General features: G+C 39.0%; 1 protein-coding gene across 4 annotated transcripts in view; it reads left to right on the top strand.

Moving 5' to 3' along the window:
• Window positions 1–308: 308 nt before the first annotated feature.
• Window positions 309–26978, top strand: part of TAFA2 (TAFA chemokine like family member 2) — a 179406-nt gene continuing 152736 nt past the window's right edge. For 2 of the 4 annotated variants that reach the window (XR_005629578.1, XM_039726906.1), the window contains exon 1: window positions 1069–1190. The gene's annotated coding sequence lies outside the window, so the exon portion shown is untranslated. Of the gene's footprint in view, window positions 1191–20411; window positions 20486–26978 lie in introns of those variants that run through there. The other 2 variants (XR_005629580.1, XR_005629579.1) reach the window with 2 other exon arrangements.

Genomic DNA, 26978 nt, shown 5'->3' with positions numbered 1-26978 from the left:
TTTTTGGCTGCCGCCGGCGCCGCCGCGTCCCTCCTGCCCCTGCTCCGGCAGCCGCGGCCCCCGCTCCCCGGGGCAGCTGCCCTGCCCAGCCCGGCCCGGCCGCTCCCTCCCGCCCGGTGCCCCGGCCACCCACCGCAGGGCAGAGGGGCCCCGGGGGTCCGCGGGGATCCCCCGGCCACATGCGCCTGGGCGTAAACTTCGCACCCCCGCCCCGCCGCTGGGAGCGGAGAGGAGAGAAGGGAGAGCCGCGCTGCGGGGCGGGCGGCGGAGGGAGGCGGCCCCAGCCCCAGTGCGCGGGGGCGGCGGGCGCTGCCGGCTGAGCCCCGCTGCTCGGTCACACAGAACGGCGGCCGCCGGGACCTGCTCCCTCGTAAGGGCTGGGGAGGAGAGCAGCGAGTGGCCGGATAAATACGGGGGAGGAGAAGGGCGTCTCTCCTCTCCCCACCTCCCTCCATCTCCTCCCTCCCCCCCGCCGCGGAGGGCGCGCTTGGAACTGCCTCTGTCTGTCCGGGCGCCCGGGGCGTCTCCGCGCCCTTCCGCGGTGCGGTGCGCGCAGGCTGGGTGCGGGAGGCGGCTGAAGGTGAAGCTCTCGCTCTCCAATTACTTTTCCCAAGACAGAGAAGGAGGCAGCAGGAGGGGGAAGTCGTGCTGTGTGTGGAAGGCACACCAATCAGAGATGCTCTAACGGAGGGACTGCTGCAGGACGCGCCGCTTCTCCTCCTTCCTCTGCCGGCGGGGCTGAACCGGGACCACGCGCAGCTGGCGTAGGGACCGGAGCCGTACTGGGCTGCAGGACTTATCCATCTCTGCTTTTGCAATAGCTCGACCATACTTCGACCTCTCTATTTTTTTCCTTTTTTTTTTAATACTCTGAAATCGTGCACAAGAAACACTTCAAGTCTTCTCTCCATTCCCAGTTACTTCACCCTTCCTCTAGCATCTCTTAGCTGGATTCCTGGTGTATTCCCAGAGAGGCGGGGTGAGAGAGCCGGGCCCCGCGGACGGCTGCTGCCCCAGCCCGGCCGAGCCGAGGGGAGCCGGGCGGAGCGCGGCACGGCGCCGCTCCATGCCCCCGAGCGCTGGCGGGGCGCGGGGCGTGTGCCGGCGATGCCCGGGCGGTAAGGCTGGAGCTCCCCCCGGACGGGAGGCGGCCGATCGCTAGGCATTTCTAGCAAGAATCGGGACTGCAGGTATGTGAGCGGAGCGCTCCAGGGTCGTGTGTCTGTCTGGGTGTCTGTCCGGGCGCTGGTGGGGCCGCCGGGTGATTCCCTTCGCGCTTGGCGGAGACCCCGCGGGCGGCGGGCGCGGCGGGGCAGGTGTGAGCTGTGAGGTGTGAGCTGTGAGGTGTGCGGAGCGGCTGCCGCGGGCTGCGCCCTCCCGCTGCCCTGAAGTTGGAAGCCAGATGTGAAGAAGAGCTGCTTTGCCGTCCTTCCGCTGGGCACCTGGAGCAGCCGGCTACAGCCTTTCGCCGGGCGATTCTCAAGGCTTTTGTTTTTTTCCCTTTTATTTTTCTTTGATTTTACTTAAAAAAAATTAGTTCAACAATGCCGAGAGGGAGGCGAGGGGGGCAGGAGAACCCACCCGGTTTTCAACTTTTGTGGAACGGGTGGCCGCTAACTCGCAGGACCTTCGGGCACTTGCGGGTTACTGTGCCCGGACGCTTTATCAGCCGCCTTGGAGAGAACGGCTGGAAGAGCGGGGTAGTCGCTTTATGCCTCCTCTAAAAACAAAACAAACAAGCAAAAAAAATGCAATAAAGGGAAGGTTCATGGCTCCCTTTCTTTCTATGTATAGTGCTCTTCAAGTTGTGCATATACAGTATGAAACATACCTTGTCTATCCACGTTGCTTTTGCAGAGAAAGTTTTAAAATAACCTGCTTTATTCCTGTGGAGCTGTAGGATCGGACACCAGGTTATCAATGCAAAGAATAAAGAGCAAGACCTTGCACTGCCCTGTTAGGGGCTGCCACACATGGCTCTTCTGTATGTTTCCTTCCTATGGGAGTTAAAATGATTGCTTAAAGCATTTTAAATTATATGTGTAGCTACAGTTCTCTCCAGCTTTTGCTTGGAGCTTATCAGTTTGGTTTTTTTTCCTAAATCTACCACCCTCCCCCCAGTAGACACTGGCTCAGTATTTAAAGAACCGCTTTGACTCCTACAGAACTGTCAATTTAAATAATAAACATACTCAACTCCTTTCTCTGAAAACCCCATAAAGGATTCCAGGTCACAGGGTCTTTGTACCACAGTGGATACATTTAAATTACTATTGACTAAATGATAATTGTTATCTGGTTTCTCTGTCTTAGCAACTAGTTTCTGACTTTAGCATTCAGCCTACTGTATGTTTAACACTTTAAAGCTACTTTATGGGCTAATTTAAGTCAAAATGAGAAATTAAGATTCTTTCCTGTAGTGTTGGGTACACACACGTGAAACTTAGTAGTTCAGTGATGCTAGGAGGATTGCTTAGCTGAAGTTGGAAAAGAGCATACTAAGATATTTTTATCTGAGGTGGCAAAGGTTACAGGTTTCATTATACTTTTTCACATTAATTGGGCTGTCATCGCATACTGATGCCCAAATTGTTTCGTGAGTGTATAATTAACAGTAGTAAAGTAATTCTTATACATTTCACTGTTAATATTTTATTTCAGATAGCTGATGCTGCTGAGGCAGTATTGAAAACCATGTGGGTTTTGTTTCACATAGTCCCAATTTCCAGTAGTTATTATAAATGTAAACTACATCAGTACCATAATTTCAGTGGAAAGCTTTGCTTAGTTGGTACAACAAATCAGATTTACTACTCACTGGTTCTGCAAATTTTTTTGTACATAGAAGGTCCCTCAAAAATATGTAATTAATTTTAGATACACTGATGGTAATGTGTGGCTGAGATAAAATCTTGATTCTGTCTTACTGTTTTAATCAGAGAATGATGACCTTTAATCATACTGGACACACAGGGTAACTTTTTTACCTGTCTCATGATCAGAGGGATCTCAGCTTTATGTGTAGATGCTTGTAGTGCACTTGATTATTCTGGTGGGGAATACATGAAAAACTTGTTCTGAATGAAAGTAAATAGATGTGTGTACAGATGGATATTGGAGATTGTTTTACTGGCAGGTTGCAAAGTGATGATTCATTGAGCTCTATCTAGATTTACATAAAGCAAATAATACTTTATATTGAATTGTTATGGCAGAGAAGAATGTAGCAGCCAAGAAGTTTCATGATTTCATCACAAGTGATGACAGACGATAAAGGACATCTTTGCAAATATAGGCAGTATGTTTTTGGTAAGCAAAATATAACCATGAAGTTTTTCAGATCTGAGCATCTTCACACCAAAATCTATTGCTGTCTGTGTTGCTACTTACCAACCAGTGTAAAGCCTAAATAATGTACTAGAAAGATGTTACATTTATTATGTTGTATGTTTTGCTTACTATAAATGAGTAATGCAACAGTGCTAACTAGTTATCTCACTAAAGTAAATCACTGACTTGGAAGACAGAAAATCACAATGCCTAATACTCATCTACACAGAAATGTGATCACCATCTTGAAAAATTATTCTGAATGATACAACTATCAGTGAGCAAGTGGTTCTATGCCTCTGTTTTATCTTCTGCAGGATTTTATTAGAAATGCTTCATTAAGTCACATTATTCTGCAGCTGTTTGCTCACTGAAAATTAAAATAAAAATCAGGAAATTTATCCAGCAGAGCAGTAATATTTCCTTTGTTAAGTACTGAAAGTTCAAATAAAACAAAATCCTTCAGCTTCAGTGTGCCAGAAGCACTGAGTACATCCTATTTTTGTGATGTATGGATGGCATTTACAGATGCAATTCATCAATGTATTTATTAGTCAAATGTCATCAAACAAAGAAGATAAATGGCAGTAAACAAAGACTGCATGGTAATACAGAGGCTAAAGCAACAGAAGACCCTACAATCTAATTAATTAATGTTCAGTTTCATATTTCCAGTCTGTATTTAAATATCTCATTTAAATGTCTTTCATCATTTTTCTGTTGCATGTCCAAGTAATTTAGGTAGCAATTGCTTTTTATTGGAAAATATATTTTTCATTTACCTTTTGAAATGCTGAATTTTGAAGGCTTTGAGGCAAAATTTATGTAAGGATGAATGTAACAGAAGGGTCCTATGTCAGCAGAACTGAATACTGACCTGTCCCTGTTCATGACCATTTTTGTGTTGAGGGTTATCCCCAGCTGATGTAGACTTTCATTGCTCCCTTGGAGTAGTTGCAGCTCTGACATTTTAAACCAGCTGGAGTATTTGCTCCATTATCCTTAGATCACTGAATTTAAGAGTGTACTACTTAGAAGGATTTTGCTTGTGCTTTGTTGATTTTTTTAGCATGATAAAACAATTACATAGTATACTCAGCTTCACATAGTCCATTGTAAGCACACACTTTCACATTTGAAATATTTTTTATAAACAGAAGTTCACTCTTAGAGCTATTTCAACAGGAAAATTGGCTCATTGATTTGGTTTTATAAACTGTTAATATTTATGTTGAAACACTTCTCCCCATGACTAAGTTCAGATATATAACATTCACCAGACATAGGAATGAATGTGGAAACATCAACAGTAATGTTGTTCATTTTTCCTGGTGACAGCTACAGAGCTATCTCTTTTTGCTCTTGTAGAACTTGGGAAGATAGTGGGGTTTATGCTTTGCTTCTCTATATATCCAAGCCAGCTACTCTTCTTTGCCATATGTAGTGAATTATTTATCAAAAGAGATAACAAAATAATAATGGCCACTAAGGTACCTTTTCATACTACTAGTGCAGAACAGTCACATTTTTAAGATAAACAATTCAAGGCATCTTCATATAGCTTCTTTCATGTCGTGTGTTCTGAAAAACACTTTGGAGATAGAAACGAGAAAGCAAAGACCTTATGCTTTACTAGTTAAAGTAATTAATATAACTACCAGGTATGGCATGCCACTACATAGTTAGATAAAATGGCATGAAGTCGCTGAAAAAAGCTTTCTTAGCTTTTTCTTGTGTCTGAATGCATCAGTAGAGTGATCTGTAGAATGCACTTCAAGCTGTTGCTTGAAGTAGCACTGAAAAATGCTTTGTATGGATTTGATCCTTAGTCCTTAACTAAACTCTTATAGGAGAAGGTCCTATATATTTTGTGGTGTGGAAGAATAATTTACATAATTGCATGTGTAAATGTTAGAAAATGCTTTCCCCCCTCATCTTTGAAGTTTATCAAACCTCCTAATCTGTGCTGTGTTCATAGCTTGCATTTTCTAGTTGCCTCACTTCACATCTTGCTGATCTTGTAATAGGAAACTTGAACACAGGTCTCTTGGCACCAGGACAACGTTGTATACAGCCGCCTCAGCTGTGAGCATCCCTTGAACCATGCCAAGGGGAAAGCCACGATACAGGGTAGCACTCAGGTGAAAGAACACATAGCTTTTTTGACTCCTGGGTGTTTGGTAATCTTCTATGTTTGTATCACAAATCCAAGCTAATGTGGCAGAAAGTGCTTTGCATTGGCAAACTTCACAAGTAAATAATAAACAATCACAGTTCAACAAACCTAGCTGGTTGTATAAATAGCAAAATATTAATAAATGAGTCAGTAAATAAACCCTTTAAATAGATAAGTTTTTAGTCTTGGTTATATGCTGGCCTCTTTCTCTGTGGAATATTTCTTGCCTGCTCTGTTGCTATATTAAGGTCCAGTATTTGAAGATGACGTACTGGACTAGACGGACCACTGTCTTGATTCAATAAAGCAATTTCTTTCTTGAAATGCAAGGAGGCAGTATTGCAGTACTGCATATTTATTTTACTTATAAGAACCAGAGTGTAAGAACCAAACTGCAATTGCTTAGTGTACTGCTTTTGGTTTTTTTCACTTTTAAAAGCAGGATATAAAACATTTCTAAAATAAATCTGTCAGTAACATGCAGTCTCACACCAGCTCTTTTAGAGACAGGAGCACAGACCTGACTAGTCTCTCACATTTGCAATGATACTCTCATATTGGATTTCTTCTGCTCCCTCACTGCATTTTCTCCATCACATATTGATAAGGCCTCTGATCCATCCTGCCACAAAGCAGTCAGTTATGTGCGGGTGCTCTCCCTCATCTCTGTCTGGCAGGTTGTGCCCCAGGGACAGGGTCGAGGGTGTGGCTTACCCCTTGGGTCACCCAGGGGATTTTCATGCTTTTGCAAGCATCTTTATACAGAACAGTCTTTCTGGTTACAGGTTGTCCCTGCCTTGCCCTTCACTATGTGAAATGGTGTATGAGAGAACCTGTACCAAAGCCTTTGATATGCAGTCATGCACTGTTAGGATAGGTGCTGCCTTTGGCCTCGTGACTGTGCATTTGGGAGAGCTGTGAGCACTGCATCTAAACCATATGCTCTAGATCCCCTTTCAGTTGAGACTTTCGGTATTTGTTCCCTTTTAAGATACCTGTTTGGCCTTTCAGGTTCTAGGCTCAATGATATTTTGTCACCGGGTATTGTGTTACTGCATTTAATGACACTGCGAAGTCGCACAGAACGGCTTGATGCCTCTGAGGAAAGCCAAGGTCTTTCTGTGCTATTTGTATGTTGTAAACTGTTTGAAATGTGGATCTTTTCCAGTAAGGGATGAAAGTGAAGCTTGTCTCATGGTTTATCTAAGATGAATTAGTTTTAGTTCAATTTGAACTGTAGAAGTGTCCAAGTCCCAAAAGTCATCACTTGGAAAAATTAGGTGTTCCTGCTGTGTGCAGCGAGGCAAAACTTGGGATCCGATCATGTGAGACATTTCAGCTGGTGTGGCTTCAATGGGACCAATCAAATTAATTATGTGATTGAAGTATTTTCTGAAGTGAGCCTGAAAAAATATTTCTAACTGCTTAGACTGATCTGTACTGAAAGCATGTAGGTGGGGTGCTGTTTTGATAACTATGTTTGTGTCTCTGTTATGGGTATAAATTTAAGACTTGAGCTTTATTTCAGTGGTTTACCACTCCTACACCTTTTATGAAGCTTCAATCCCATTATATTCAGAAGAGAGACTATATAACAGCAAGTACCTTTCAGAAAAATTCTACTGGTGTGTGGGTACTCTGCATTATAAAGTTAGAGGCTACTATTACAATAATATAAATTTTCAAATATGGTGTTGCTGGTGTGGCACCAAAATAAAACATCACTTTCTGACTAAACATATCAGGCTCTGGTATTTGTGCAGGAAATTAGGTCATGTTTAGAGCCTAATTGCAGAAAAAAAGATCTGTTTCAGCACCATTAAAAGAGAAGAATACCCTCTCTGGGGTATATCCTCTCTCCAGACTGTTACCTGTGTGAATTTAGGGTAAAAAAAATGTCAATCTATGCATTGCAATAAATAAACTATTATTAAACAAGATGGGATGTTTCATCTTAAGATCTGGTAACAGCAGCAAATACAGAGATAAGTTCAGTTCTATGGGCTTACTGGAATCAAGACACAGGAAATATTGTATTTATATGCTAACATAACATGCCATAAATTTAGATATGGTATTATCAGCCAGTACACTGACATTTCTCATTATTATGAGCCTGCTTTTTTCTGTTCAGTTTAGATTCACGAGGGATAAACCTTGCATTGGAATTTAGGTAATATTTTAAATGCATTACTGCCAAAGTGTCCAAACCTTCATAGGGAAGGCATTGCGCTGGTATTTGTGTAATGGATGTTCAAATAAAGAAGTGGCTGTGAATCCTGGTTCAGCTTATGATTTAGGAAATGTTGGAGGTTTATTCCCTAATACAGATTCATTTTTCCTTTATGGCAATGAGATTTTATTATTCTGGTTATAAACATTGTCATTGTGATTGTTCTGGTTTAGCCCCAGTAGGCAGCTCAGCCCACTCAGCCACTTGCTCACTCCCTCACAGTGAGATGGGGAAGAGAATTGGAACAGTAACAGTGAGAAAACTTGTGGGTTAAGACAGTTTAATAGGTAAAGCAAAAGCTGCACACACAAGCAGAGCAAAACAAGGAATTAATTCAGCACTTTGCACTGGCAGGCAGGGGTGCAGCCATCTCCAGGAAAGCGGGGCTCCATCACACATAGCCGTGACTTTGTGAAATGTATGCCAATTCCTGCTTCTTCCCTTCCTGTGGCTTTGGGCATGACCTCATATGATATGAAATATCACCTGGCTATTTGGGGTCAGCAGTCCTGCACCTCCAATCTTTTCACTGGTGGAGCAATGTGAGGAAGAGAAAAAAGGCCTTGATGCTGTTTAAACACTAAGCTTAGTGCTTAAGCTACTGTGTAGCAGTAACTAAACACATCTCTTTTATCAACACTGTTTTGGTCACAAATCTAAAACACAGCAACCTAAAAGCTGCAATAACAATGTTAACTCTATGCCAGCCAAACCCAGTACAATCTCTACCACTTATTCTCACAATTTGCATCACCCTTTGGTTCCAGCTAAAACCAGTACACTGATATAAGTATTTTTGGTGATTGTATTCCAGATTTTGTTTTACCACATAGCTCAGCTTGTGACCAAAGCCTAACAGCATAAAAGAATGTAACTCTGGGTACTTTCTTCCCCTTGTATACTGCTTTTCCATCAGATGTGATTCTGAGTCCACAGCTTGCAGCTCTTGGTACATTACCTTGGGCCTTTAGATGACTCTGCGAGGTTTTAGGCAGCTTTAGCCCTCCTGTTTGTGCAGGCTGGTGTGGCATCTGTTTGTGTACATGCAAATGCACAGCTGCCTTCTCCCATCCTGCTCATGTCTGCGTCCTCTTGTGTAAGTGTTGGGGTCACTGCTTATGGAAAATGTACTAGGAGAAAGTTTAAGCTTAAATCAGCTGTTCTCAGCTTCTCTCCCTTTGAGGCTGTGGTACAATGCTTTAGGTTTGAGGATTTTTTGACAGCTAAATTATTCTTAAGTATTTCAAATAGTCTTTGGACTTGCTTTGTTTTGTTGCATTAGTATGAAGATATATTTGACACAGTAAATACACACTTGGTAAGTTTTTCATTGGAAGAAAAATTTAAAAATTCTAATTATTCATCAAATATACTCTTCATAAAGCCCCTCTGGAAGAAAAATGTTGACTCAGCTATTGCTATAGCTGCTTGAATACTCTTTGATATGACACCTTATTCCCATTTCCAGTTTCAGAATGGAACACCCAGTAATGACACTCATATTCTCTCCTTTCTCATCATGTCTCAGCTGCCCATAACCTAACTTTTTTTCCTCTGGTTCTCCTTGCCCTTCCTTTTCTCTTCACTGTTCACCTCATCTGCATTGGTGTCATATGATCTTTCCGAATGTCAAGTAAATGCAGACTGCAGTCAGCATTACCAAATTGCTTTTCTGCCAGAAAAGTCTCTTTTCATGTGCATGACCCATCATCTCACAGTTAGCTGCAAGTCATTCTGATTCCCAAATTTACAATGTATTTTCTATTTAATGAGCTATTAGACATTATGCACTTTTTAACTTCATTTTTTCTGACTAACTGCTTTCCTCCGGATAATTATAGCTTTCGAAAGAAACAATTAATTTGAAACCAATTCTGCAACAGAAGTGGCATTATTTAGATAGCATTCCTCCATCTACATGCACTAGGGATTATCTCATTAGGATTCATTTATATTTGGAAACTCCTGGAGACCAATATCAATCCAATAGCCACCATGGTGTCATCAATAACATAGGCAAGGCTACTGCATATGCTATTTTAATAAAACGTAAAATGAAGGTGGATATATGGCTGGCTGGGTAGTTAGTTTTTGCTTTGTCTAAATGAAAAGAAATTAGTTTATATACTTTCTTCACCCATGAGAATGCTTTGAGTAAACCTGAGCACAAACACAAGTAATATTTCATATGTATTGCAAAGATTTGGGCATTTTTAATTGGTATGTTATTCTCATATATTCTTTTGGTAAGGATAATATTCTCTTTGTTAGAATAATTCTTCAAATTAAGTGGTTGTCTAATAACAAGCTGGCAAAAATTGCAGCTGACTCAGTTACAATAAAGGAGTGAGTTCAACATTTGTGGCTCACATGTAAGGTTCCCTTACATCCATGTATTTATTAAACCTAATAATATGTACTAATGCAGGCTATATAATCCTGGTTTTGTCATTGTGGTTGATTACACCTAGTTAATAGATACTAACTAAATGTATATGCAACCTGCCAAAGGATCATCTTGTGGTAAATCCAAATAATCCTTCTGCGAATGTTAATATTTTTGGTTTTTGCTACTTTGAGTTCCACTTAAGCAAAATATGGAAATGATTAACGGAAGGAAAACTTATCCATGACTCTGCCATGGAAGTTGGTAGAAATGTCCCAGCTGCTGTAAAACAGTCTCTGATAAACTGCCTTCGTTGGTTGCGTATTGGAGCTCATACCTCATTCTCACAGTTACTTTGTGGGAACAATATTGAAAATGTTCCTGCAAGAAAATTTCCTTTCTCTGAATCTGTACATGTTAAATGCAGATTCAAAATGAATACAAGATACATATAGTTGAAAAATATGCTGAGAAGTTTTGGTACTATGTAAAATCCTTGTTGCCTTTGTAGCTGAAGGGTATGTTGTGTATTCCCTTCTGTCTTGGATACTGTAAGGTCACAATTTACCTGTGCCTTATGCACCTTTGCACCCCTGTTTGAGAAAATAGCTACGTGTACAGGTGAGTAACTAGTCAAGCAGATAGCTTTACTTATCCCCTCATCTCTCTGGAGCTTTTTGGTTCAGCACTGCTTCAGTTCAGTTGCAATCTTTTCTGGTTTCTTATCACGGTATCATGACAGGCCTAGTTCTGTCAGCTGAAATAATAAAATATTTCTCACTAGTGAATGATTCAGGTGATTCAAAGCCAGATTTTTAAAGCAAAATACATTTTAGTCTCCCAAACTTCCTACCCATTAAACAAAGAGATACAATAATCTGTGTATACTAAATCCTTCCTAAACTTTACTGTTTTACTGGGAAAAGTAAGAAGCTATGATTTCATGCTTTGTCCACTGCTATTCTATGAGCTGCACATTTCAGTCTCTGTGTCTTTTTAGTCCTTTTTTGTCCTAAGCAATTGTTGGTAATTCATGGCCTTCTTCCTGCAGAGACAATTTGTAGCTGTCTGGTTCTTCTAATTTCTGTGTGTATTCTAGTTTTGACCAGAAGATCTGTATAACTTTTATCTAACACCCGAAAATAACATTTTTCCATTTACTGATCAAGCCATTATGACTTTAAATTATTGTCTCTCTGTAGATATAGTTCTTCTTTCTATTTTCATCTTCTTTCTATTTGGTACTTTCCTTTGCATGTAAAATGTGTTTACAACCCTATAAGCATAACAATCCTAAAAACATTATGTACTGACCAAATATGATGGTCAGTAGCTGTGTGACAGTCTACATTATCAGCTGAAACCATAAGATAAACATTCATGTTTTTGCTGAATATATAGTGTACTCCTAGATCAACAGTGGGCTGTGGAGTTCAGACCTACAGTGATGATCATAATAGGGATGAGACATTGGAAAGATTTAAAGGTACGTCTTTCTTTGTTCTTCCACTTTTGGGGTTGTTATTTGTTGGCTAACTAACATTTTTGAAATTGGCCTTTGCCAAAGAGTGAATCAGACCTACTGTAATGTTCTTAGGTATTAGACTACAGGTAGTTTTGGAGGTAGAGGTAAATGGATGATGGAACTGTCTATAAAATGATAAGTTGGTTCCCACAATATGAATTCTCTCTCAGATCAGGAGAATTCTTGAACTTAATTCATTGTCATGAAATAAGTGATTGGAGCCCACTGGAAGAGGAAATAGAATACTGGACAAGCAATTTCTCTGTTTTGTTTTTATCAGCTGTTGCTGAGGTTCTCCAGTGAGTCTGATCTTAGCAAAAACTTTCAGTTTTTATCCATTAGATCTCTTTTGTGAAAGAGAAGTTTCTCTGTTAAGGTACTTCAGTAATGGCCAGAGTCAGGGAACAAGTGGGACTACAGTCTAACAAAAGAAGGAACTAAGAATGTAAGAAAAGTACTTCTTTGTACTTTGATGAATACTTTGTCAAATTCTTTCTGCTGGTTAGTGCCAGATAGTGTTTCACATAGCACTGTCACAGGACAAATGCAAATTTGTCCGGGCACTAAGTAGTTGTTTCCACTTTGGAGGAAAGAAACTGCACCTGGCCTCTGCCTTCTGTTCTATTTTGGTTTTATGCTCTTTTCATATTTTTGGAAGACATTTCATTAGTGTTTCCCAGAAATGTCTAATCATGCATTGTAGAAAAGAATGTCTGCCTATGACTTTCTATGGAAGCCTGGTTTGTAAAACCTTTTCATTTTTGACTATTGTAAATGCTTTCTAGCACTGGAAAACAAAACCATTATTGGGGAACAGGAGAATGTCCATGTCCCTCCTTTTTTTAATTTAAACAATTTTTAACTTAGGCTTCTGCCCAAGAAATACTTCCTTTGAAAAATGAACCCCAATTTATTGTTCTACTACATTTTTTGGTGTTTTTTTTTAAAGAATTGTTATTGAATGAAATAATGTCTTTGATTAATAGCAACATACTAACATTTAGAAACTTTTACTTACCTATAAATTAATTCTTCTACAAAGATTTGATCTCTAAGTTCTATGAGAACTACCCCTCTATGAGTTCTATGAGTTCTACCCCTCACCCCAATGAATGAATGCCAATTACATTAAATAGTGATGTAATAAAGGAGCACAACTCCTTGATTTTGTTTCTTCAGCAAAATAAGTTATAGTAGTAATTGTCTGTGAGAGTTTTAATTTTCTAGTATAATATGCAGTGAACAGTAATGGTTCCTGAACTAGGTCTAATTGTTTCTGTTTCTTTGCCATTTGAGGGCACTTCCTCATACCTTTGAATGCCTTCAAGCCTCTAATCCTTTATCTGTCTTTGAGCATAGCTAACATTTTGCCATTCCACTGACTTTCAACACGAGGCTTCCGTGGTGAATCTAACTGATTTTTGGTCAGGGTTCAATAAAACAGACAGAAACATTTTAAATCCAAAGTTACTTTTAATATTAAAAATCAAATATGAAGTGGATTTTAAGTCTGTTCTTTCTCTCTTATGCTGCAGCTTACCTTTTCCATTTGGTACCTTGAGTTGGTTTGACATCAGCAGTTGCTCAAAGATCTGGGTAGCACAGGAGCTTTTTCAGAAAAAGGTCAAGGACTCAAGCAACAGACACTACAATCATTAAAACTGGTTTTAAAAATAGCACCATTTCCCTTCATGGTTAGCTTATGTGTTCAGTTTCTCTCCTAGCCCACAATACTATAAAGCTTTCAGACTGAGTACTGCACACCTCCTTTTTAATTTCAGTCTCAGAGGTGACGAAGGAGGTTTAAAACCTGCTCAGATGGCCTAGATCTGTCAGAGAAAAGAGAGGCAAGCTCTTCACATAACCATTGCAGATACTCTGAAATTCACTCTGAGAATCTCATATAACAAAAGCTCTTTGGGTGGCTGATTTTGACTGAAAAGGTGAAGGTGAAGCCACCTCCCAGCATTTTCAGCACTAATAAAAGGTGTGGTTGGAATTTACCTTTTCACAGATATTATCATATCCAGAGGCTGAATAACAGATACAATTGTGTTTTACCACTCCCTTGTGTTACTTGATTGGCCTGAATATCTTTTTCCAGCAATTAAATTTTGTGACTTGGAATGATACAGCTAGATGTAGCAGTCTCACAGGTCTCATAGTATTATGTTTCCTTGCCTGTTCAAACATATGGTAGTAATTTTATTTTTTGAAGTTATTCTTTTTAATCTTGAAGCCTCTGCTCAAAAATGTATTAAACCTCCTGGTATTTGGAGAAGAGTAATAATGGTGCATCATCAAATAAAATTCCTGAGCCAGCATACAGGATCTGAAAAGAGCACCTTTTAGATATCTCCCTCTCTTTTTCCCCAAAAACCACAAGCTCACAAGATTAAAAGCAAATACACCTTTAGTTGTGATTTATTTTGTTGTCAGATAATGAGCCTTTGCAAAGCTACATTTGAAATGACAGTATCTTATTTTAATGGTAAAATAAACTCCTTTAGAGACTTCAGTGTTCTGCAAAATTAAAACACTACGTATGTCACCTTGATACTACTTTATGAAGTTTAAAAAAGAGTCCCGTGCTGCTTGGCTTTAGGTGTTTAGGTGGAAATTTGGCCATAAAGGGCATTAAAGGCAGGATTCAGTTTGAGACTGACACCTAAAATAGGTGTCCAATTTCAATTGGAGGTGGGTGCTTTAGCTTCATAGTCAAGGGAGGTCCAAGGGTAGGATTCAGGTGTATAACATAATTTAAAACTCTTAAACATCTTGTCTGGCCTCCAAGTGCTGCTTCAGATGGTTGCAGAAGCCTATCTGAATCAGATGCAAAACGGCTTGCATCACATCTGCTGATCCCTTCTCTTGGGCATTTCAGATGGCTCTAGTTGCTTATGTTTGGGCACTCGAATCCTGTTACTTATCAATAGACCTAGAAACTGATTCTGCTTGCTTTAAAATGCCTATCTACTTTGGATCAACTAAATTGTACTTCAAATCACAGCAAGTTGGTTAAGTTGAATAACTTGCCTTAAAGGTAGCATTTTAACCGTTTTAGTGAACATTTTAAATGTGGCAAAATATTTAAGATATTTGGATGGACTTTGTAGCAATGTACCAGATCAATAACATGTCAAAAGTTATGTTTCTCTCTGTAGTAATCGCTGCTGGATCTGCACGTTGAGGACTGTGTTCAGTTCTGAGCCTCTCACAACAAGAAATATATTGGTGTGATGGGCAATGAAACTGGTGAAGATCTGGAGCACAAGTTGTATGAGGAATAGCTGAGGGAGCTGGAGGTGTTTAAGCTGGAGATGAGGAGGTTCAGGGGAGACCTTATCACTCTTCACATCTGCCTGACAGGAGCCTGAACCTTGGTGGGGGCCAGCTTCTTCTCCCAGGCAGCTTGTGACAGGACAAGAGGACAGAGCCTCAGGCTGTGCCAGGGGAGGTTCAGGTTGGATATCAGGAAAAATTTGTTCATGGAAAGGGAGGTTAAGCATTTGAACAGGCTGCCTAGTAAGGTGGTGAAATCACCACCTCTGAAGGTGTTCAAGAAATGACTGGACACGGCACTAAGTGCTGTGGTTTAGTGGACAAGGGGGTGATCAGACAAAGGTGGACTTGATCTGGGAGGGTTTTTCAAACCTATGATTTAGGTAACTGAACTGAGTACTTACATTTCAATGCCTAAATGTAGGTGTCATAATCCTGAACGTGTTGGTACCTATGCCACGATACATAACAGAAAGAATAGTAGCATCATATACAAGAATAACAAAACTAATTACATTGGACACAATTGGACACAATTTCTGACGAAACTTTTATTTTCCTTTCTTTTTTGTCTGTTGTTTAATGATGTAGTCTAATACAAAATCCTAATGTGTGGAAAAAATTCTCTACTGCCCCTTGAAACTCTGGATATTAAGCTGAAGTCTGAAATATCTCATAAGTTATGAGCCTTTTAATCAAACTCTTGAAGCTAGATTGAATGTGATAATTATAAGAGAAATAAATAATCAGAGATTTTTAATTATTAAAAATATATATAATATGTTGCACATATTATCCATATATGTATTAATAACAAAGAAATAATCAGCTTTTAAAAGTAGGTCTGGAAAGGGTGCTTCCAGCTTTCCTTCTAGTTTATAAGGATCATGACATTAACTAAATTTTTATTTCTCAGCTCAGGTTTTGTTGCTGACACCATCATCCAGAAGGATAGTTAATTTTAGAACAAGCATTTATTGGACTGTGATGGAACAGGGAAATAAGAGAAGAAGTTTCCACAAGAATGAATAACCATATGCTGAATGTGTGTAGAAATGTACTTACAGAGTTTCAGAGCAGTAAACCAAATGCAAAGTCCTGAAAGAGGTATTCTCTGTGTGAAGTGTTTTTGTGACAGGGACACTTAGCATGACCTTTCAGGGCTGTGGTGCTGAACAATAAAAAAGCCCCTTTTACTGTCCTTTGCTTTGGTTCACTTGCAAGACTGATGCCTGCAAGAGAATCTTTCAATTCTTATCCTCAACGCATCTGCTTGTTATTAAATGTACAGCTCTAAGTCATAACAGTGTGTAGCTGTCCATGTGTCCTGGCCTTTGAGGAGTGGGCAGTATGTAACTTCTGACATCTACCAGTGTTCTATCAAAATACTGAGGATGTTGTAAGGATTTCTTCTGCGGTTTTGATTCTCTAATGAGCAACTTGCCTGTGATTCATTAAGCTCCTCTAGTTTTGGCTCTTTGTAGAATATAGGTCTATTGTCATCAGTCCCCAAACTCCCACTCTGCTCATTGGCCCTGGACAGCATCAATCTATGGAACTGGAAAAAACAACTATCATAAAACAAAGCAACTCTCCTTCCTTTGTCTAATGGGAGTGAGTAATGCAAGAAACACACCTGCTTTGCTACTTCTTGGATTCTTAAAATCTATACTACAGAATTACAGAGAATTTTATACAGAACTATTTTTGCTTATCATTTGTGTGGTGAAGTGATTTTTAGTGTAGACAGCAATAGTTGAATTCACTTAGTAGATAAAATGCTTGGGCCCCAATTCTGGCATGATTAGGCCATGTACCCTCTCTCCCCATATTGCCCTTTTTTGTCTTCCCCAGAATTACTCTTTTCTCAGTAAATGCAAAGTAATTTTTGTCTGTATTTTTATTTGCTGAGAGTCTTCATGGCTCTTAGGATGTACCTACCTTGATTCTTCCAATACCTGTATTTGTGAAGTATTTTTTTGCAGGACACTTCTATTAACAGAACATCAATATCTGAATAATTAGACATGAAATGTCCAAGCAGTATTTAGTAATGCAGTTTTCTGACTTTCTAATTAATTGCAAAACAGGAGAAAATGTTAATTAGGGTTGGAAAGATCCTAAACATAATTTTGTCCATTTTTACCATTTAATTGCAAGAAATTATGCAAATAACCCAATATATAACATTTGGGGGAAAAAAAAAAGGTTTCTCATGTTTCTCATACTGCTTGTAATACAGTCGTAAAATGTTTTATGGTAGGTAAAATTTTAAGCTACTGAAAGAATTTGAGGATTAGAGTTCTCTCAGTGAATAAACATCTTTCTTATGTACTCAGCGGCCATCCTTTATAAATGTCCCCTTCAAAAAAAAGTTTTTTAAAATTTTTCTTTAGAATGATTATACAAATGAAAAAATTATTTGTGGTATCGTATGACAACTGTAATCGCAAGTTCAAAACGAAGGACCTAAGCTGTCTTAAAATGTTAGAGTGGATATATACATATATTGATGGATGCAGTTTAAAACCCTAGGGCCTGTCTATAATAGAAAGAATTAGCATCAGCATTTTGAGCAGCTGAACTGATGGTGAGTTCTATTTAGGTAAAAATGAATGAAGGGTGAACTTTGTTCAGCCCTAGTTCAAAGCACCATTACATATTGGACCAGGTTTTGACTGAGCCATGAGCCTGCATATGGCTACAATTCCCATGAGCTGTGTGACAACAGCTTTAAAACAAGATATCTGATGGTTAGCCTATTTTTAGGCTATTTCTTGGTGGCTTTTGTAGGACCCACATTAATGAGGATATGTTTATATTGTGTTTGTAGTGAATATCTGTCAAGAGTCAGTAAGTTCTTTCTCCATAATAAGCAGATGTATATAGATGTACTTAAAATCAGTCTCCATTACTATAATAAAATAGGTGGGAGATTACAGAACTTTGCAAGTTCCTCTGAATACTTTCACCTTTCATTTCCTCAAGTCTCCCAAATAAGTACATCAATGTCATTTCCCAGAAGAAATTTTTCTACCATTACTTAATTTTACATACAATTTTATTTCCCTTTCACAGCAGCACAGAAGAGACCCTCAGAAGAACTCACTAAAATCTTGACTTTCATCCTACTTTTACTCTAAATGTAGATCAGGAAGTCAGCTTTCTGGGAAGCTCACTTGTTTTTTGTAGTGTCCATATGACCTGCTGGGCTACCTCAGCAGCACTGCTTAGAATTAATGGGAATAAAACATGGAGAGACAGCGGATTTTACTTTGGGTGATGCAGATGCCTTTCTCAGAGCCAATAAACCAAATCATCCCCAGTCAAAGCACTTGTTGGACAGCAGGTCCAGCATTTTCTGCCTGCCCATGGTACTTTATGCTAGGGATTTGAAGTTCTTAGAGCTTCCATTGACCTCAGTTATAATTTGCAGTTCTGCAAATCCATGTGGGAACTTTCTGTGAGCACAAATTAAGATTGCATGTGCAAACTGTGAGACAGCCTGCATAACTTACTGTCATTTGCACATGTAAAACAATTATGTGCATACAATTCAGGCCATATGTTGGAAAAACAACACTGTATTTTAATCAAGTTCCTTAGTTAAATCAAATTTAAACTACTTTCCAATCTTATCTGCTCAGAAGAGTCCTGTCTCAAATCTGTATAAAATTCTTTTCTACACTAAGCAGATCAAAATTTGAAAATTTTCTGGACATACAGCTTGCTTAAAAGACTGTCAAGAAATCCTGGAAAAAGGAGATGAACATTAGTAAAGTTTGTAATCAATTAGTCTACTCAGAGAAGTTAATTACCATATTCAAACAATCTTTGCCTAAATAATATTTTTGCATGCCTTTGCTCTAATGATACCTGCAGTGGGTTTTTTTTTTCCCCAAAGACTTGTGCAAAACATTCCCAAGAGAGGGAAATTTGCTGATTGCTAGTAGTGTGTATAATTGCTTTTTTCCCCATTTAATTCAATTGAAATTTTGGGCTTCTAGCCAAATGTGATTTAAAACATTTTTAAGTCTCGACCGTTAAACAAATTGTTGTAAGAACTGCATCCTCATTGCACAGAGAGTGGGTCAGCATTTCTAGTTCAGCTTATTTAGTTCAGTGACTGTAGCTGTTATGCAGCACAGGTGACAAGAAGGTCCTTTGCCTTTATGCATTACTTAGAAAGCTTAGTTAGCCAGGGGATGCTGTTGTGTCAGCTACAAGGTTAGAATTGCTGTGGACTTCTGATGCTTGAAAAGCTGTTACAGCCTTGAGATGAAGAGATGTGGCTCTTAAGTGCAAGGACTGAAATTCAATACTTTTTGAGTTGTGACATTCACTGTTTCAATCCCTAGTGAAACAACCTTGAAGCAATATTCACCTTTGCTAATCCAAACAGAGTCTGAATCACTTTTCCTGCTCGTGGGAGACAAGGCTATCAGGATAGCTGCTGTTACCCTGAGGACCAAATCTGAGTTTTCTGCAGGTGTTTTTTATTGGTTCATGAATGTATCTGAAAACAGAAACAAAAATCAGCTGATCAAATGTCTTAGTTCAGGAATGGTACTCCCCAGTTTAGTGCTCCCACTGGGACTCTCCAAATCATGTGCTGCTCATTTGCTTCCCTCTCCTGCTCCAGTGGTGGGAGGGAGAGGAGAACTGGAGGCACAAAATGTGAAGATTACGTGTTGAGATAAGAATATTTACTGGAAACAGCAGTGAGATAAGAAAACAAACAGCAACAATGCTAATGGAAGCGAGAGCAGGGTTGGGTAGTACAAGAAATGAATGCTGACAATAAGCAATACCTGCCCACTCCCTTTGTGCCAACCCTGAAGCTAGCGCTTCCCTGCCCCTTCCCCCATTCCCTCCCAAAAATTACGTGAGGTGGTATGAAAAAATCTCTGGGTCCTAGCCATGCCCCTTCCTGGCTATAGCAAAAATTTGCCCAGTCCCAGAACCAGATCATCAAACTTTGGGATTTTTCTGTGGTTCAGGACTGATGGATTTTGATCCTTCAGATGTGCAGAATTTTTTAAAATTCTACAGAGGAATGCTTTTGTGACCTTGCTTGTAATTATTGAAAATGCTGTATTTTGACCTTATAGTTTAGAGAGCAGTTTTCAAAGTTATGGAAAATTAGAACTTGCATAGCCACACAGTTATCTATGGTGACCTGGACTATTTGTATTGACCTGCTTTAATTTTAACGGAAAAAGTATCTCCCTTTATAAATCTTTTATTTACCTGAATCTGTACCTTTTACACATTCTGTTTGATCTTACCACCTTCCTGTATTGTTGATGCCTCTGTATATTGGAAATTTACTGTCCTCTTTTGGGGATATAGATATATACTGTGTTTCTCAAAACAGGTGGAGTAGAGCATTATTGAGTGCCAGTGATGACTTGTGCAAATTGGAACCCCTCATCTTGTAGGCAGATGATTTATAAATCAAGCTTTGTATTTTTTATAGGTCTGAACTGAAGGTACTGATTTTCAACCCTTCAGTTTGGAGGACTGAAATTTCTCCAGAAACTGGGAAGTTGGGTATGAAATGTGTTCTTTGGCATGGTACTAATTAAGGTTGAAGAAAAACATACTCCATGGGTGACAGCATCCCTCATTTGGAATCTGCTTGGAGGTAGCCAATTCTTGGAAAAAAGCTTTGAAGTCTTAGTAAACACATAACACTGATGAGTAGTTCAGCACAGTGTTCAACTCTTGTGCTCTGCCTGAAGCAGAGTAACTGCTTTCAGAATCTTTATGTAGTCAATTAGATTACCCACTTCAGTTATGACGTGTCCTTCAAAGGGCTTAGGGAAGGATGGTGTTCATGAGGTGGCAGTTCTCTGGAGAAACGTCATCCTCACCAGAAAGTGTTTTATAGTAAGCATAGGGGCCAAGCAGTTGAACTTGTGCATCTTCAAAGAGTGCCAAATAGAGGAATGTGGCAACATTTAAAAAACCCAACAAACAAACATAATGAAGCCACATTGTTTTCACTACAGAGTTAAAGATTTTTTTTTTAGAAAAAAGTCTGTTCTCTGTGGTTAACTTGAAATACAAAACAAACTGGGGAGGTGGTGGAGTCACCATCCTTGGATGTGTTTAAAAAAAGACTGGATATGACACTCAGTGCCATGGTTTAGTTGAGGTGTTAGGGCTGGGTTGGGCTCGACCATCTTGAAGGTCTCTTCCAATCTTGTGATTCTGTGATTCTGTGAAAATGTTAAGGATGTTTTTCTTCTTTTGACCTTTCCCACTTCTCAGCAAAATGTTGTTTACAATGTAAATACATTTAAGTATTTTAGGAAAAAGAAGCAAGACCTCAACTTCTGGAAAGAGCAGAAAAATGATGTGAAAGTTTTGGCTGTCCTTCAAAAACCTTAAATCCACAAAACCTTAGATCAATGAATTTACCTCATCTAGACTTCTGAGAGGAAGTGGTGTATGTATGGATCTGTGGCCTAAGCATAGATGTTTTCTGAACCATGCCTGTGCAAACTGGATCAAATATTAGATTTCATAATCTGCTTTTCTTTGATTGTCATTGAAGAATGTTCATTTAAAAAAGTTTTTATTTTCAAAGTAAATGGACTGTGATTACTAGGGAGATTATTGAAATTGAGATTTTTTTTGTAATGTTCTTGAAGAAGTAAGATATAGGGGGGTGAGGGTTTTTTGGTGGTTTTTGTGCCTTTTTTTTGTTTTGGCTATTTTGAGGACTTTTGTCATTGAAGAATGTTCATTTAAAAAAGTTTTTATTTTCAAAGTAAATGGACTGTGATTACTAGGGAGATTATTGAAATTGAGATTTTTTTTTGTAATGTTCTTGAAGAAGAAGTAAGATACAGTGGGGTGAAGGTTTTTTGGTGGGTTTTGTGCCTTTTTTTGTTTTGGTTATTTTGAGGACTTTTAAATGTAACTGTCAAAAGAAAAGTAGCATGCTAATATGAATGATCAATAAGAAGCTAATGTTGATTAGATTTTTTTCTTGCTTATTACTGTGGCTCACCTCTCTGATGTTATGGAAGGGGGCAAAAGTAAGTTTCTCTTTTGAGTGTTCTTAGGATATTTATTTACAATTCAGTCTCTATCCAAAATTATAATTTTAGGGTGTGGGAAAAGTGATTTCCAAAGTGATGGATGGCGTTTGTGCATGAAGCCAAACAGATTTCAAAGTCCTTTTCATTGCTACATTGAGAACTCAGTGAGAGCTGTTGCAAGGGCAGTATGACAGAAGCAGCTCTGGCACAGTAAGGGCTGCTGGTTGTGTCCAAATTCAGCTGCTGCTACCTGGGATGCCCAGGACTAATGGTTTGTGTAGGCAGTGCCAGCAGCTGGAAGGAACACAAACATTTTCAAAAGCGGGAACCAGAAGGCTACAGGTAGGGTCCAGCACATCAACAATTTTTGCTTGGAAATATGTTCTGAGGACAACAAAATTCTGAAGAAAATAAATTGGCTGGAAAGGGGTGGCAAATGACCCAGCTTCTATTTTCAGTACTTTTGAGCCCAAACATATAAATATGCAAAACTTCTCCTGATATGTAAAAAGAAAATAGTCTAAAGTCATAACTGGCTGTAGAATTTGGTGGGAATTAGATGTGTGGAGGCAGAGGTGTGTGAGACTTTTCCTTTCTCCCTCCCATAGACCACTCACGTCAGTGTTACCTGCTTTGCTTGCTCCCCACACAGAGCTGACCTTGTTCTGGCTGGCCTTGTACTTTCTCATTTCTTTGTCTGTGTTAAAGCCAGCTGGTTCTCTCTATGGAAATTCACAGCCAGTACCCTTTCAGCAGATGTCTACATGGCTTCTGCAGCTCTTCTCCTCTGCCCTTCTGTGGCTTTATTAGACTTTTACCCTCACATTACAAAGCGAAAGCTGGGTTACTCAACTTTCTTGAAGTGTGTAGCAATTTGAAGGCTATTTATAGTTGAACTTCAGAGCATATGGAGTGAGTATAGCCAGAATATTTATGACCTCCAGATCGCTGGCCTTTCTTCACTCAACCCCCAGTTTTACGTAAGACATTGTAGCCTTTTATTTTTGAACCAGGATCTGTCCTGGTGCATTATACAAGAAGATTTTCTCCTGGAAACTGCAGATAAGTTAGGCTGCTTTCCAGCAGCATAACTTTATAGAAGTTTTCACACAGTTTATAACAAGATTATAACTGTGAGAAGGATAATGTTTGTTTAATGTGTAAGAGAGACTGAAGTCAGGTTTGAGATGGTATCACCCACAAGACATGCTGAGAAGTCAAATAATAGCATTGTCAAAGGAGTGCAGCAAACAATGTCTTTATCTCTACCAGCTTTGGAAAAAATGTTTGAGAATATATACTTGCTACACCTGTTATACCATGAGAATTCTTGCTGCTTTAGTAGAAGTTGAGCTTAAATTGCACCAAATCAGGTGCTGAGATCTCTTTTAGGACAGTGGCTTGTATCAGTGAGTGAGCAGAAATACACATGGCTGTTTAGCTGCTGAAAAAGGCTGGGAAACACTCTGGAATGTCTCAGGGAAAACAGTAATCTCTCAGGAGATTTGTACATTTACAGCCCAGATTTTAAAACTGCTTTCTGGAAACTTGGGATAGTCTAAAAGACCTCGGATCTATGTGTGCATACTCAGGGTTCAAAACCTCAATAAAAGTATTTCTAAATTTGCTGCTTGCAGAGGTGATAAAACTTGGAGATCTTTGTACAAATACGTAGCTGAGCCAATGTTGTTTATACGTGTTTTTTTTTTTTTCAAATAAATTTTTTTCTTAATATTTTTAGAGTTAGCAAGGATCTTGTAAACCTCTTGTAAACATCTTTCTCTGTATACTTGCATTATTCTGAGGAAAAATATATCTTTGTAAATGGACAGTAAACAAAACATTTTTTTGGATGAGCATATGATTTTGGGCATTTTGACTATCTCATTCAGTGCATACGAGGAGATATCTGGGTGAAGGAATTACCTCTACTTGGGACTTCTAATGCAATCTTGTTTCCCCTGTGTAGGAACAGATTCTTGAGAGTATTTTTCAAACAGAAAAAGACAAATTGTCCGTTGTAGGTAGGAGACAGATTCCTCTGTGATATAAATTGACTGAGAGTCCCAATGAAAGTTGAAAGTAGAAAAAAGAAATTAATCACTTAAATTAAAGAGTATCAACTCTACTTCATTTTCATGCATTTGGAAAATGTCATTATTATGACAAGGAACTGAATAGAAACCTTTTCCTTTAAGTTTTTCTCCAAAGTCAGAAATCTGTTTTGTGATTCAACCTGAGGTTTTGGAGAGAAAATGGTGACTAAGTTGACTAAGGTGGCCTTCTGGTTGTGGAAAGTATTTAGTTTTGGGTTCAGTGTAAGCAGTTCCTCTGGAATGGAAGGCTGCATAATATTGTCAAAAAGGCATTGTAGGAGAACTTCTACATTCCCTGGCTAGTTCTTTGCCATCTGTCTGCAGTGTGGTGACCATCTCTAGTTAATTATTCCTTCAGGCTCTCAACAGATCCTGTACCTTCCAAGGTGATGCCCTGTGGAGGTTATGGTTTTCTTCAGGCGCTTGGCAGAGCATGTTCTCTTAGCTGGGGATCTCACTCAAACTCTGATAATTGAAAATAATGTCACGACTCCTAGGTGTTTGTCTCATAGGCTTAGCAATGTGGGTTGAAGGGAATATATTACAACATGCTTCCAGGATTCTTTAGATGTTTTTGAATGTAATTGATAACAGATTTTGATGGTGGTGGTGTTATTGATCTCTATTTATCTGAGCTTGCATCTTAACTATCTAGGGAACCTAGATAGGTGCAACAGGTGCACCAGACTGTAAATATTCAACCCAAATAAGGTGGTACTGTCATCTGCTGTTTCCTCTCATAACAAAACTAGAGAACAAGAATATTAATTAAAAACATGGAGGTCTCTCTTGGGAAGAGCCCTGCAATTGGTGTCAAGATGAGTATGACAGGCAAGGGACATATGTAGCTCATAATGTTCGGAGGTTTCAAGCTTTGTAGTAGATCAGCTGTTGTCAGTGCAGGAGTGATCAGCTAGGGATCGGGAAATTTTGAAATGCCCTAGGTTAGACAGAGTGATGGAAGAATATGAAAGAAATACTGAAGAATGTATGGATGGAGGAGAAAGAGGAGAACAGTGTTGGGTCTTGTAGAGAGGCAGAGGGTATTCTTAGCATGGTTTATGGTGGAGTTACAGACTGCTTGCTGCAGATTGTTGTGGGCTCTAAAAGTGTACTTGACTCCAGGAATGGTCACTTCCATGAAGAAAATTCCACAAAGTTCTTGCAAAAAATATAAAAAAAGTCTAATCTCTGCCTCAATAATTAACTAAGATGCAAATTGCTAGAATTTGTGAGCATGGAGAAATGATCACTGCATATTTACCCTCTTACAAGCTCTGTATAAACTCACAAGGCTCTGGCTTTTGATGACTGTTAGAAACTATTTCTAGGAGGAGATGTACTTTCAGTCTCATCCTGTACAACTGTTCTCATGAGCAGGCAGACTGGATTTTGAGAGTGAGACACCTGTGAAGAGTATACTGCCCTCTGGTAGGGGAAAGGACTCTCTTGTGTCTGCTTTCTGTGAATCATGAAGTAAAGTCCTCGGAAAAGATTTGAAAGTTCTGTAGAAACTCTTATTAAAGGAGCTGGCTATTTGGGAAAATACTGGGATAAAAAGTGATAGACTGCTGTTTTTTTCAGTTGATGATTTTCTCTTCTATTAGAAGTTAATTTGGAATTATTTTAAAAGAATCATAACAAATGTTTCTATAAAATGCTGACTTTTAATCACAATTTAAGATGCTCATTTACACTGACAAAACCTTTCTGTTTCTTAACTGTAAAGGTGATTAATTTTATTTACAATATTTTTAAGACTTTGCATTGATCTATTTTTCATGGTTCTGTAACTGAGATAAAAACCAGATGAAATTATAAATTATCAGTCACAATGGTGGGAAAATCTCACACTCTAGACAGCAGTCCCTCTTGAAAATACAAGGAAGAAATGAATTTTTAACAGAGAGTTTAGATAATAAATTTTATCAGTCTCAAAAAAGCCTTACAAGTTTGCACTTAAGCTTCTGTTCTGTTCTGCTCAGTCAAACATGGATGGCACCAACTTTTCAAAATGCTTACTCTTAGTAAGGAGGGTTTTAAACTTTGGAATAAATTTAGTTCTTTTTTGGTTTTTTTTTTTCCTTCCATTGTGTCAAAAGCTCTTATTTTTGCATTGCGTATAGTTTGTCTAAGTATAGATCTAAGATTTCATTATATCTAATGAGACTCAAAAGTAAGCCATCTTTAAAAACTTTGAATGGATGCATGAGATTTTTATTGCTGTCTCTGGGATTTAGCCATACAGTTCTTATGGAAATCTTCCAAGGGACTTTGGAAATCAATACCTCAGTAGTGACCAGAGCATCAAGGTGTACCTATCTGCATTTTTTATTTATGCATACTATGCCAGTTTTACTGGGGTGGAACAACTTCTTCCCATCTCAATCTGCCAACTGTGCGTTCCCTGCAGATCTGCATTAGGCTGAGAGTTTTGTCCAATCTTCTCTCATGGTTTTGGTTTATCAAACATAAGATTACCAGTGAGGTTCCTCCACAGATGTCATCACAAGAGTTCTACTTACATGTGAGCATTTTGCTAATCTTTTATTAATCATTAAACTTGTTTTGATTTCCTCTCTGTAGAATTATTGCAAAAGAGAAAAAAATTACTACTGTGTAATGTTTAGATCACTTCTTCCACAGCCATTTCACACAGTCCTTTGGAAAGGGAATGATAGGAAAGATCACTAAACAACAGTATGAAATAATGTAGCATGGACATTGGAGATTGTAATTTACAAGGTAATCTTTTTATTTTACATGTTCTGAGATACATTTTTACTTGATTTACAGGTTCAGGGATGTGGTAAGGAGAGGCTGAAATGTGAAATGGATTGCACTCTGGGAAACAGATTTGGTGGGGGATAAAAAGGGGTTTTTGAAAACATAAAAATG

The sequence above is a fragment of the Passer montanus genome, unplaced genomic scaffold (assembly GCF_014805655.1).
Source record: "Passer montanus isolate IOZ18808 unplaced genomic scaffold, ASM1480565v1 scaffold6, whole genome shotgun sequence".
Taxonomy (NCBI): Eukaryota; Metazoa; Chordata; class Aves; order Passeriformes; family Passeridae; genus Passer; species Passer montanus.
The sequence above is the reverse complement of the archived record's forward strand: the minus strand, read 5'-3'. Positions and strand labels throughout refer to the sequence as shown.